At 42.4% G+C, this 12433-nt stretch overlaps 1 protein-coding gene across 1 annotated transcript in view; it reads left to right on the top strand.

Moving 5' to 3' along the window:
* Positions 1 to 252: 252 nt before the first annotated feature.
* Positions 253 to 12433, top strand: part of ATF2 (activating transcription factor 2) — a 78674-nt gene continuing 66493 nt past the window's right edge. Inside the window, exon 1 of the mRNA XM_004601172.2 lies at positions 253 to 411. The gene's annotated coding sequence lies outside the window, so the exon portion shown is untranslated. The remainder of the gene's footprint in view (positions 412 to 12433) is intronic.

Genomic DNA, 12433 nt, shown 5'->3' with positions numbered 1-12433 from the left:
CCGTGGTCCCGCCCTCTCTGGGAACGGCCTCCCGCCCTTCGAGCACCTGGCCCAATCACCGGAGTCAGAGTGTTCTTCGGTTCCCGCCTCCTTCACCCCGCCCGCCCTAAGTCCCGCCCCCTTCTTCTTTTAAGCGTGCGGAATCTCTTGACCCGGAGGCGCTCCTTTCTGAGGCGGGCAGGAGGGGGCGTGTGCATAGAGGGGCGGGGCACAAGAAGAAAGGGGGCATGCCGGGAGGAAGGGCGGGGACAAGGGTTGTCAGTCGGATCTCGCGAGAGAGGACGGAAGCCTGTGGGAGCCCATGGTCTTTAAAGTACGGTTCAGCCCTTTCCTCCAGGGGTAGTTTGTAAACACGGCTGAGCTTGGGCTCGCCCGGCGACTGCCAAGAGCATGAATTAGTGACCAGGAAAGGTGAGTAGTGATGAGGAGAGGGCCGCAGGACTGGAGACCGGAGGGATACGGAGAAAGAAGGCTTCTTAACATGGCGACGTCGCACATCCTAGTCCCCACCCCCCCTCCCCGCTTCCCATCACCTCCGGCGCTGCTGCCTCGGTTCCTAGCTCGGGGCGGCCCTGCTGCCACCTTCAGTGCCCGGCGCGGCCTCGTCTGGGGCTGCCTGGGCGGCGGGGCCGGCCCGCTAGGTCAGGTTGGCCCTCGTTGTTCCTGCCCCTCCCCGCTCGGCGCGCTTTCTTAACGGAGGAAAAAAAAGAATAACGGGCGCCTCTTTGACCCCTCCCCCGGCTTGTCTTCCCCTCTCCTCAGAGGTGCCCCGAGGTATCCGGGGCCCCCAGTCGCTCGCCGAGGACGCGGTGGGGGTGGCGGCGAGACCAAGGTGGGGGGTCCAGGGATTGAGCAGGTTTCCCGGCTCGGGGGGGTTGCGGGTGCTGTGATGGCGAGGAGGCGCGGCCGAAAATAGGGTCAGAGTCCCAGGCTGCGGCGAAAGCAGCGCTGCCGCACGGTCTGGGGGCACCCGGGAGCGGGAAGCCTCGGTTCTTCTCTGCCCTTTCTGTCCCCTCTCACTCCGTCTACTCTCCCCGCCCCCCGCCCCCCGCTTCTCTCCGCTGGGCGGGGCCGAGGTGTGGATGCATTGATTCTGGCATTCCCCCCACTCCCCTCACCTTTTATTTTTTAAAAAAAATATTATTTTTATTTTTATCTCTCCGGATGCACTGCAGAGCTGTAGGGAAATAGGCTGTACCTTCTTCCATTGATGTTCTGGGGAGCAGTGGTGTCGTGTATGTGTGTGTGGAGCAGGATTTCGTGTGTGTGTGTGTCTGTCTGTGTCTGTGTCTTGTCTTTATTTCTTGGAACCGACGCTAGAATATGCTGGAGTGAAAGGGTTTATTGCTCCTGATGGACTTTTTTTTCAGGCCGATTGACCAATCCCTAAATTATTATGTGAAAGTGATCATTTCTTAGGAACTTTAAAAAGAGGAAAACAGTGGAAACAGTGGAAGTGCATTAAATTTAAATGGAGATATATATATATATATATATATTTTAAGTCAAAGCACACAGTTCTGAGCGCATATGTTGACCTACTTGGAGAAATTCATAATCATGGGCATTGTCAGTAGTGGCAATTATAGGTGTGTCTTCAATCCTAGAGGAATATGAGACGTGTGTTAAAGTATTAGGCCTGCGATTAAGGGCCCTGAATGAGACATTCTGTAGCAGTAATATCTCGTATTTAAATTTGTGACATTGGTCTGAGAACTCTTTTCTTCAGAACTGCAGGAACATTTCCGGTAAAGTGTATTTGTTATCAGTGCGCCTCCCTCCCTTACCCCCCATACCGCAGCTCAAGAAACAATTTAAAAGTCTGGGAGGTGGCTGAATGGTAAAGCCCATTTCTTGCGTGTATGAGACCTGGATTTGGTCCCACACTTGCAAAAAAGAAACAATTAAGGACCTGGATTTTTAAGTGCATCAGCAGTTAAGTAATAACAAAGAATCCTGGTCTTCAGATGTAAAGATTTTACAAGTTTTATGCTGATGTGTGTGTTTTCCCAAGACATTCAATCTGCCTTTGGGCCAATGCTATTGCCATTAAATTCAGTTATTTAAAACCCAATATTGTAGTAATTTAAGCTTTTACTTTGGGGGGAAATGTGTTTAGAGGTGCCAAACATCTAACCCAGGGCTCCACACTCAAGAATTAGCAACTGCTGGGGCTGGAGCAATAGCACAGCAGGTAGGGTGTTTGCCTTGCACTTGGCCAACCCAGGTTGGATTCCCAGCATCCCATATCATCTCCTGAGCACTGAAAGCTATGGTCCCCCGAGCACCACCAGTGGTAATTCCTGAGTGCAGAGCCAGGAGAAACCTCTGAGCATCTCTGCGTGTGACCCAAAAAGCAAAAAAAAAAAAAAGGCACCAGGCATTTTGTATTTTAATTATTAGCAAGCAAGGAATTTAAAGGAAAGTTTGCGTGCTTGTTTTGAGATGCACAATGCATTGTGTAGCTTTGGTAACTTTTCCTGGAATTTTTCCCCCCCAGTGATGGGGATCAAACCCAGGGTCTCACAGGTGGAAATCTTTGGCTGGAAAACGAAAAAAAAATTTTTTTTATTGAAGCTCTGAGAGAAACACGGTTACAAAGTTGTTCAGGATCAGGCTTCAGTCATACCATGTTCCAACACCTGTCCCCCTTCAGTAGTGTACATGAAAATTGTTTTTAAACCACTTTTCAAAAACTTTATTTCATATTTCATATTATAAATTATCTGTTAGATATGTAATCTAACAATTCCTACATTTTGTGTTTTACTCAAAGTATCTGTTTCCTACTTTTATTTTTCTTTTGTATGCACTTGGAGGGACCTTAACCTTAGTGCTGGTCAGGCTTGTAACATGGCTGTCTTTACTTTTTCCAGCTCTCTCTAAATTTCTGCCAATACATGTCAAGTAAGCTGTTTCCTACTTTTAAAACAAGATAGTCGCAGAAATGGTTATGACATCTCTTTTACAAATAATTGCTTTTTATTGATGATCAGGATTTGGAAGCTACATAGAAATCATATCAAAAATTATATGCTGTACATAGAACATCTAAAATGAACATTAACTCAAGAAATCAGGGTTCTTTTTTTCCTCAATCTGCCCAAATTTTTCTATTTTGGAAAAGTTAACAATAATTTGTTCCTTGATGGTAGATTAAATTGCAAATCATGTTAGACCAGGAAAATAGGCTCAATTACATGTTATTTCCACTGATTTTGTTTTCACTCTTCTTTCCAATATGAACAATGTCTGCAAGTTGGTATTTTTTTAAAACTGATATTTATTATTGTAATGTCTTTAGAGAAGATAAAGTAAAAGTTTCCCTATTTAAAGCTAAATGTTCACCAGGACTTCTCTTGTTTAAAACCTGATGAATAATAGTATAATGGTACTCATCGACTTGTTAAAGCGGGCACCAGTAATGTCTCTTATTGTGAGACTTATTGTTACTGTTTTTGGCATATCGAATACGCCCCGGGTACCTTGCCAGGCTCTGCTGTTTGGGCACGATACTCTGGGTAGCTTGCCGGGCTCTCCAAGAGGGGCGGAGGAATCGAACACAAGTCGGCTGCGTGAAAGGCGAATGCCCTACTGCTGTGCTCTCTCTCCAGCCCATAATGGTACTCATAAATAAAAAAAATTTAGTTATACTATCCTCTAGAGCGTATGATAAAATATTATCAGCTGTTTTCTGTGTTTATCCATACAAGTAATCATTGAGGCTAAGAAATTACTTAAAATATGGTATATGTTTTCTTAATGTGATCTTTACGACAGGGTAATAATAGTAGTGATCTTTTCATATCTCAGGGAAGGGAATCCCACAAAACATTTTATTTTTTATTTTGTTTCTTAAACTTAAGGTTCAAAAGTTTTAAGAGTAAGGTGTAATAGCTTCATGGAAGTATTAGGAAGTTTGTGGCTCTTTAGGCAAACAGGAATTGAAATCACTTTACTTATTACATTACAAGTAGCTAATTGTGTGCATATACGATATAATAAATAGTTTCACCTAGTTTGAATAATGTTGAAACTGGTAAATCCCTTTTTGATTTTTGGATCAAATCAGCAGTGCTCAGGGGTTACCCCTGGCTATGTCCTCAGGGATTACCCCTGTTAGTCCGGAGGACCATTTGGGGTGTCAGGATCCATGCTAGGTTGGCCACGTGCAAGGCTGCTCTCCAGCCCCTACATTTGAAAATATATTTTGTGACTTTTTCATTTTTGGTATTTGTCAATGATTAAAGTTATGTTTTGCAGGCTGGTGATGTGACTCAAATGTTAGAGCCACATGTTTCTTGGTACCTGTGCTGGGTTTGATCCCTGGTACCAGTGGCCCCGAGCACTGCCAGTAGAGTTGCCTATCACTCCTGACTGCCTCCCCTTCTCATATTGGTCCCCACAGAAGTTAAGAACAATAGTTTTCAGGCACAAAAAGGGTGTAAATAAAATGACCATGATGGTAGGCCTGTTCACATATGTATATACATTCTGTATTTTAATCAGGCCGAACCTCTTTTTTCAGTTTAAATACCAAGGAATAATAGCATATCACCACAGACATCCTCAGTAAGATCCGTAGGAAAAGCCAGGTTGAGAATGCTGTCTAGTTGTCAAAAAAAGCTAAAGTTTTGCCATTGCAATTTTATAGCTTTTCTCCTTTAGCTTCATAATTTTTTTCTCAAATATTTGGTCTAGTATATTTTTATTTATTGAACACTTGTTAGAGTATTACAAGAGATCAACTCCACTTTTACCCTTCTAACAAGTATCTGTTATTTTTGTTGCTTTTTTATTTGTACATAAAGTTTTTACAGTTTTTACAGACTTATAGAATTTTATATTTTTATTTATTTTATAGGGGCCACCTCTGACAGTCTTTGGGGATCGTCTGGGCTATACCTAGAAGTGATGGAGGACTGGCATTTCGTGCTCGGGGAACTCAGAATCTTGCTTATACTAGGCCAGTGCTCTGCTTCTTGAGCAATTTCCCCAGCCTTATTTTATTCTTATAAACTTAATTTTCCCTGTTTTCTACCGTTCCAGCATTTAATGGTTTTACATTATAGTTAACCAAGTAACTATTAAAACTTTCCTCAGTATTAAATGCCCAACAGCAAAACAACTATTTGAGTTTTTTGTTGTTGTTGTTGTTGTTATTGTTTTGGGACCACACCTGGAGATTCTCAGGAGTTGTTCCTGACTCTGCATTCAGCAATCACTCCTGGCAGCATTGGGGACCCTGTGCAATACTGGGGATTGAACCCAATTTGGCAAGGCAAGTTTCTTATCTGCTGTGTTCTCTCTTCAGGCTCACAACTCTTCAGTTTTTGCCCATTTTAACACTTAATCGAGCGTTGCTGTGCATATAGATTTTTTTTCTTAGAATTGTATAAATTTATTATTTTTTTCTTTCCAGTTTTGGATCACACCTGACTTACTCGTGGGCTTATGCCTGACTTTGCTCAGGGATCATTCCTGGTATAGTTCAGGGGACCCTTTGTGGTGCCAGGGATTGAATCTGGGTTTGCTGCGTGCCAGGCAAGTACCCTGCCTATTTTTTTCAGCCCCAGTTTCTACAGAATTTCAACTTCAAATGAGATTAGGTCAAAAGATGTAAATGTCTCTACATTTGTAAACCAAATTTTTGCCTTTCCAAAGCATTGTGCAGAGTAAGTTTATAGTGTTAATCAGAACCTGAATGCACCAATTTTGTCATAATGTAAGCAACTCTGGAGTGGTGATGACAGTAAGTTTACTTAATTGAGAATTATTGGTGGAAAAAGTTATGTTATTTCTTACTTTCATTTAACCATCTCAGTCCAGTTGTTTGTCAGTGACCTTTATCCTCTTAACAGTATTTTCTGTCAGTTTGCTGACTTTGTTTCTTAAAAGATTGCTGACATTTTTGACAATCTAATACTAGCAATCCTTCCAATATATTAGGTACTTTTACATAATTTGCACATTAGATCAGTTATGATACTTGATATGTGAGAGCTACTTTCTGAATTACAGAATTTAGGATTTCTGTCTTACCAAATTCACTGTCTCTATCACTGTCATCTTGTTCATCAGTTTACTCGAGTGGGCACCAGTAATGTCTCCATTAGTCCCAGCCCTGAGATTTTAGCAGCCTCTCCTTACTGATCTTTCCCAATGATTGGAGGCTCTTTCAGGGTCAGGGGAATAAGACCTGTTATTGTTACTGTTTTTGGCATATCCCAAATTAATAGTTTTGTGTTTTTTTTTTTTTTTTTTATCCCACCCCCTTAACTTGCTTTTTACTTGGGGCGGGATGGGAGCATACCTGGTGGTACTTAGAGCTTACTCTTAGCTTTGTGCTCAGGGATCACTCCTGGCCATGCTTTGGAAACCAAATGCCATGGTAGGAATCAAATGTGGTTGGAGTGCTTAACTCCTGTACTGTCTTTTCAGCCCCATAACATTTTTATTTAATTTTTTTGTCACTTCCTATGGTGCTCAGGGGTTATTTCTGGGTCTGCACTCAGCAATTACTCCTGGGTGTCAACAATTGAACCTGGTTGGGCTGCATGCAAAGCAAGCACCCTACCCATTGTACTATCGCTCCATCCCCCCATGACATTTCCATATCAGTAACTTGAAATAATGTGTTTTATAGCAAATTTTACTGAGCTGCTGTTTCCTCGGTATCTTATAGCATATGTAATTTCATAATCAGTATTTTAGGATAATTATTAGGAAACAAATTATCACCAGTTGGTTACCTTGCCAAGTTATATAACTTCTTGTTTCCCAGTTCTTTTATCTTTAAGTGTATTAAACTCATAATTTTATTGTAAGTGTTCAGACAATATATATTTAGTGCTTAGAAGTGTCAAGAACTTGGACTGGAGAGGTAACTCAGTGGTAGGACATTCGATCCCCAGCACCACTCCTGGTCTCCTCAGCCCTGCCAGGAGTGGTCCCTGGGCACAGAGCCAGGACTAAGCCAGGGCTTCTCGGTGCAAACCCCTGATACCCCCAAAAACATTTAAAAAAGAGTGTCAAGAACTTAGTACTCATTTATGGTGTGGTAACTGTGTTGTTAAAGTTCATTCAGAGGACCAGAAAATAGTACTGGAGCTAAGTAAGGCATTTGCTTTGCAGGCAGCTGACAGTTCTATCCCTCATACCATGTATGGTTCACTTCTAGGCATCATTCTTGAACCAGCGTGCCACCAACCCCTCTTCCTCGAAATAAATAAAATTTACTCAGAAATAATTTAACATGACTTTCAGGCATATGTATGTGATAGACGATTTGAAAGTGGTCTAAGCCATTTATTTACTTTGGCAATAAGGTTAGTTTTTCCCTAGGAGCCTAACTTGAGACCTTAGAATTATCATGTCTGTATGAGAGAATATCTTGTTCCATATGCTCATCCTCAAGTCATTCTTTTTTCTATATAAAACACAATGTGGTATATAGCACACCATATTTTGAGATAAGATTGTGATTCTGTGATAAAATACATGATTTTTAAAAGTATTTCACCAGTCCCACTGGAAACATTTGGGTGAGACCTTCCACTTTCTCATCCTCATTATGAAAGAGATGTTAAAATACCATATTTCTCCTGATTTTTTTCATTTTAAAAAATATTTTATTCTGAGGCCAGAAAGATCATGCATCAGGTAGGCTGCTTCCTTTGCACTTGCCTGACCTGGATTTGATCCCCGGCACTACATATGTTCCCCCAAGCCCACCAGGAATGACTCCAGAGTGTAGAGCCAGGAATAAACCCTGAGTACTGCCAGGTGTGGCGCCCCCCGCCCCCAATTTTTTTTTTTTTATTCTGGGGGTTGGGGCTGGTTCTTCCCAGCTTCTCAAGCAGTGCCTGAGGGCCCAGGGACCACTCACTGTGATGCTCAGCTTCTGGGCTGGACAGTTGCTTGCAGCTGCTGCTTTGGCCCTAGAGGTCTTGGAGTTTTCTTTACTAATTATTTTAACTAGTATAACTACACCACAGCGGTTGGGCGTTTGCCTTTCACGCGGCCGACCCGAGTTTGATTCCTCTGCCCCTCTTGGAGAGCCTGGCAAGCTACCGAGAGTATCGAGCCCATGCGGCAGGGCCTGGCAAGCTACCCGTGCATATTGGATATGCCAAAGACAGTAACGATAAGTCTCTCAATGAGAGACATTACTGGTGCCCGCTCGAACAAATCGATGAGCAACGGGATGACAGTGACAGTATAACTACACCATCACTTCCCAACTGTGGTGTCTACTATCATTTCTAAGGGAAGTTTAATGATAGTTGAAATATGGATGTTGGTTTGAGGGCTAGCTTCTAATAGTCTTTCACCTCTTTGACTTATGTGAACATTGATGGACTTTGAGAGGAGGAGGAAGTTGAGCTCATCAGTGTTGTGGGAATATATAATCTATATATGCTCTATTATTTTGTGCCCTTTTTTTCGGGGCGGGGGGGTGAGTGTACATCTGGCAGTGCTCAGGGCTTACTCCTCCCTGGCTCTGTGCTCAGGGATCACTCCCAGTGAAGCATGAAAGACCATTTGGGATGCCAGGAATTGAATCCAGGTAACTGTACAAGGCAAATACCCTACCAGCTGTACTATTGCTCCAACCCCCGTTTTGTGCCCTCTTAATATGAGGTACTACTATTGATACACTCTGTTTCGTTTGGTTTTTGAGTCACACCCAGCGTTGCTCAGTATTTACTCCTGGCTCTGCTTGGGGATCACTCCTGGCAGGGCTCGAGGGACAATATGGGTTGCAAGGGATTGAACCCAAACCGGATCAGCTGTGTGTAAGGCAAGTTCCCTATCCACTGTACTATTGCTCCAAGCTCTTGTTGATGTATTCTTAATAGCAGTGATAACTGTATATTTTTAACTCTTGGTGGACTGTGACTTATTTATTTTGGGGGGTGAGGGGTATTTAGGCCATACCTGGCGGTGCTTCAGAGCTTACTCAGGGATCTTTCCTGGCAGGGATCAGAGAACCATATGTGGTTCTTGGGGGATTGAACCTGAGTTGGCTGTGTGCAAAGAAAGCATCCTATTGTTGTTCTGTTTCTCTAGTCCACATAAATTTTACTTTTACTTTTATTTTTAAAATGATAAATTGTTAATGAAAAATAAACTACTTCTGGTGCTTCTACCTTAAGCAAAAATAAAGTTCTGAACATTATAAAATAGACTGATGGCTTCCAAATCTAAAAAATATTCATAGTAAAAATTTGGTATTTAAGCATTACTTACCTTCATAACCATTAGACTGTAAATTCTTTGTATTTCTAATATCCTATTACCAGTTTAAAATACAAAAATAGAACAGAAACCTGCTTAACTTACGTTACCTAGACATCTAATATTCACGACTCAGGAAATGAAGTTTTAGCTAGAAAATTTGGATATTTGTATCACTGTCACTGTATCACTGTCATCCTGTTGTTCAGTGATTTGCTTGAGTGGGCGCCAGTAACGTCTTCATTGTCCCTGTCGTGTGCTAGTTTAGCCCAGTGGCATCTGCTCACTCCAGGAACATGGAGAACATGTTGTTACTGTTTTTGGCATATCAAATACCTCAGGGGTAGCTTGCCAGGCTCTGCCGTGCATGGGGGGTGGGGGGGTGGAGGGGAGTTAAAAATATATGTAAAAATAAAAATAAAGAGGTCACATGGCTGCAAATGTGGCTGCGTGCTCCAGGAAAAATTGCATCATTCTCTTCTGGGAGCTTTGTTTTATAGGCTCTGGATGTTGGCTGTTGATATTAATTATATGGCACCAGGGGCAGTTTGTGGTGTAGCTGCCAAGCTATCGGAAAACTGGGGATCTGGGTGGAGGAGGCCCAGTCCTGATCCAAGCAGGCTTGGAGATTTCAGCCGTGGGTCCCACACACCTGGGTTCTTCTGTCGGTTCCTTCATGGATGAGGGTCATCCGAGCGTGTGGACAGTGGCCTTGAGCATGCCTGTGGCTGGGTTCTGGAGTTTTTCGGCTGCTGGGGCTCTGCTTGGGGCGGGAAGGGAAACTCAGCCCGCCCCCCTCCGAGGTGCCCCAGTGAAGACAGCCTGGTGCAGGGCTAGGATACTTGTATTTCTATTAAAGAAAACGAGATTTTGAACTGGTATCACTTAACATATTGAGACTGTACTTTCACAAATACAATCTTGAAAAGGGAGCCAGGGAGAGATAGTAAGGCTCTTGCCTTGATAATTAAGGCTCTTGTCTTGCACAAAGTCCACCTGCTTTGCTGCAGACATTAGGCACGGTCTCCAAGCACGGTTGGAGGAGTGATCGCTGAGCACAGAGCCAGTAATAAGATCTGAGCACCACAAAAGCAATAAAAATAAGGTTGCTTTTTATGTGTTCTACAAGTTTGAGGAACTTTATCGCTAAGTTTGCTTTTTGGATTGTAATGATTTCCTTACATTGATGAAGTGAACATATATCAAATAACTGTAAGAGATACAGTTCATTGAAAATAGCACATTGAGAAATACCTTTCCCCTCCTGGGCAGGCATTGGGCCGCGGCTTAGTTCTCAGTCTGGAGACATTCTGCAAGGAGCTGCCCATACCGAAAGTAGTTTAGCTGGGTCTGGGTCACGTTCGTGTAGCTGCAGAGAGTTTGCACACATGTGGCCCCCGGGATCACATCTCGGCGGCAGGAGGGGCCTGTGCCGCCCACCTTCCCAAGAGCACCCTCTCGTCCTATTGCTGCAGTTCGTAAATCCCATCTGTGGTATTTCTCACTCTCACATCTTCCTTGCCGGGGGTGAAGGGCATGGTGACTGCCATATGATGAGGACCACAGATGGGATTTACAAGCTTGTAGTGATCCAATATCTGGAAGAAATCTCCCAGGACTTCGTTGCTAAAGTACAGAAATCCAAAACCAAGACCTCATATCTCTTCACAACAGGTTTGACTCTAGTGGAGTATTCCTAACAACAGTAGTGAGGTTTTTGTTAAAATGTTGAATGTAACCAAAGTAAATAGAAAGTAAAGTGAAATTATCAGTTACAGGGCGGGGGGGGGGGTGTGTCGGGGGGCAGGATGGGAGGTGTACTGGTTTTGTTTTTTTTTTTCTCCTAGGTGGTGGGATATGGGCACTGGTGAAGGGATGGTTGTTTCAGCATTGTATAACTGAGACTTAATCCTGAAAGCATTGTAATTTTTCACATGGTGTTTCAATAAAATAAAATTCTTATTTAAAAAAAAATAGAAAATAGCACATTGATGCTGGCATGAACCAGTGGAGGCTTGAACTTTAATGCCACATTGTTAGACTATATCACTGAATATGTCCAATAGTTTGTTAAATTGGTTGGTCAAGAGAAAAATCTGCTATATAGTTGAAAATTAACTTACTTATTGACAGTTTCAAAATTTTAATTTATATTTGTTGAAAGTAGGATTTATTTAATGAAGCCATCGAATGGCAAGAAACACAAATTGCAGCACTGGCATCAACGTGTTGATGAATAAAATTTTTCTAAAGGTTAAACATGTGGTTTTAAGCTTCTGGTTTTAAAAATAAGATTGGGAATAATTAAGCATTAAGGAAGCAAACATTTAGTCAAGTAAAAGTAAAATGCAGTAAAATAAAAATATTAAAAAACTTATAATACATTCATAGGTATTTGAGGTTCCATGCACTAGACTATGTATTTTATTTATATTTTCTTTTTTTTTTTTTTAGCCCTCATCCTCCCCTTTTTATTTCTGCTCTGATGGGAGTTATGCACATTTAGTTGTGGTTCTTACACACAGTTTGGTTAGCACTCCCTTAGGGTTTCACATTTGGTTGTGGTGCTGGCACATACTTGGTTACCCTGTGTTGGAGAGCCCAAACAACAGAGCCTCTGGGATCACACTTGGGCTTTTGGGGGTGGTGCTAGGGATTGAACTTGAAGCTTCTCTGGCTTCTAGCTGGCAAGGCAGGCACTCAGCAACCGAGCTGTCCCCGGGCCCCTTCATGTATTTGTTTCAGCACCCTTGTAGCTGATGTTTTGTTATTTTACTGCAGGGGCTTATGATAATCATATCATTGAAGATTTTCCTTGTATAGAAACTCAAAGGTACTTTTAATCTTGGAAGGAAATGAAGACTTTCTAATTAATTGGTACACATTTTAAGTTCTCTGTTTGTTGTTTTAATGATCGTGAGCCTAGAATCATTTCTTGTATTTGTGGAGCTTGACCAAGAGGATAATGATAGCACAGAGAAAACTGTGGGTAAAGTGCCTCTGCCCTTGAAGCCTTGAGTCACAGCCTTGTCTCAGACAGTTGAACTATTTTGTCCTTCAGTTACTTTTTATTCCTACATCACAAAATACCATGTATTGAGCATTCTAAAAGAGCACTAATTTTTGTAGTTAAACTCTTGCCCCTGCTTGGGGAATCATGTGGGATGCTGGGGATTGAACCCAGGTCAGCCTC

The sequence above is a fragment of the Sorex araneus genome, chromosome X, assembly GCF_027595985.1.
Source record: "Sorex araneus isolate mSorAra2 chromosome X, mSorAra2.pri, whole genome shotgun sequence".
Taxonomy (NCBI): domain Eukaryota; kingdom Metazoa; phylum Chordata; class Mammalia; order Eulipotyphla; family Soricidae; genus Sorex; species Sorex araneus.
This window is presented reverse-complemented; position numbering and strand designations above follow the sequence as displayed.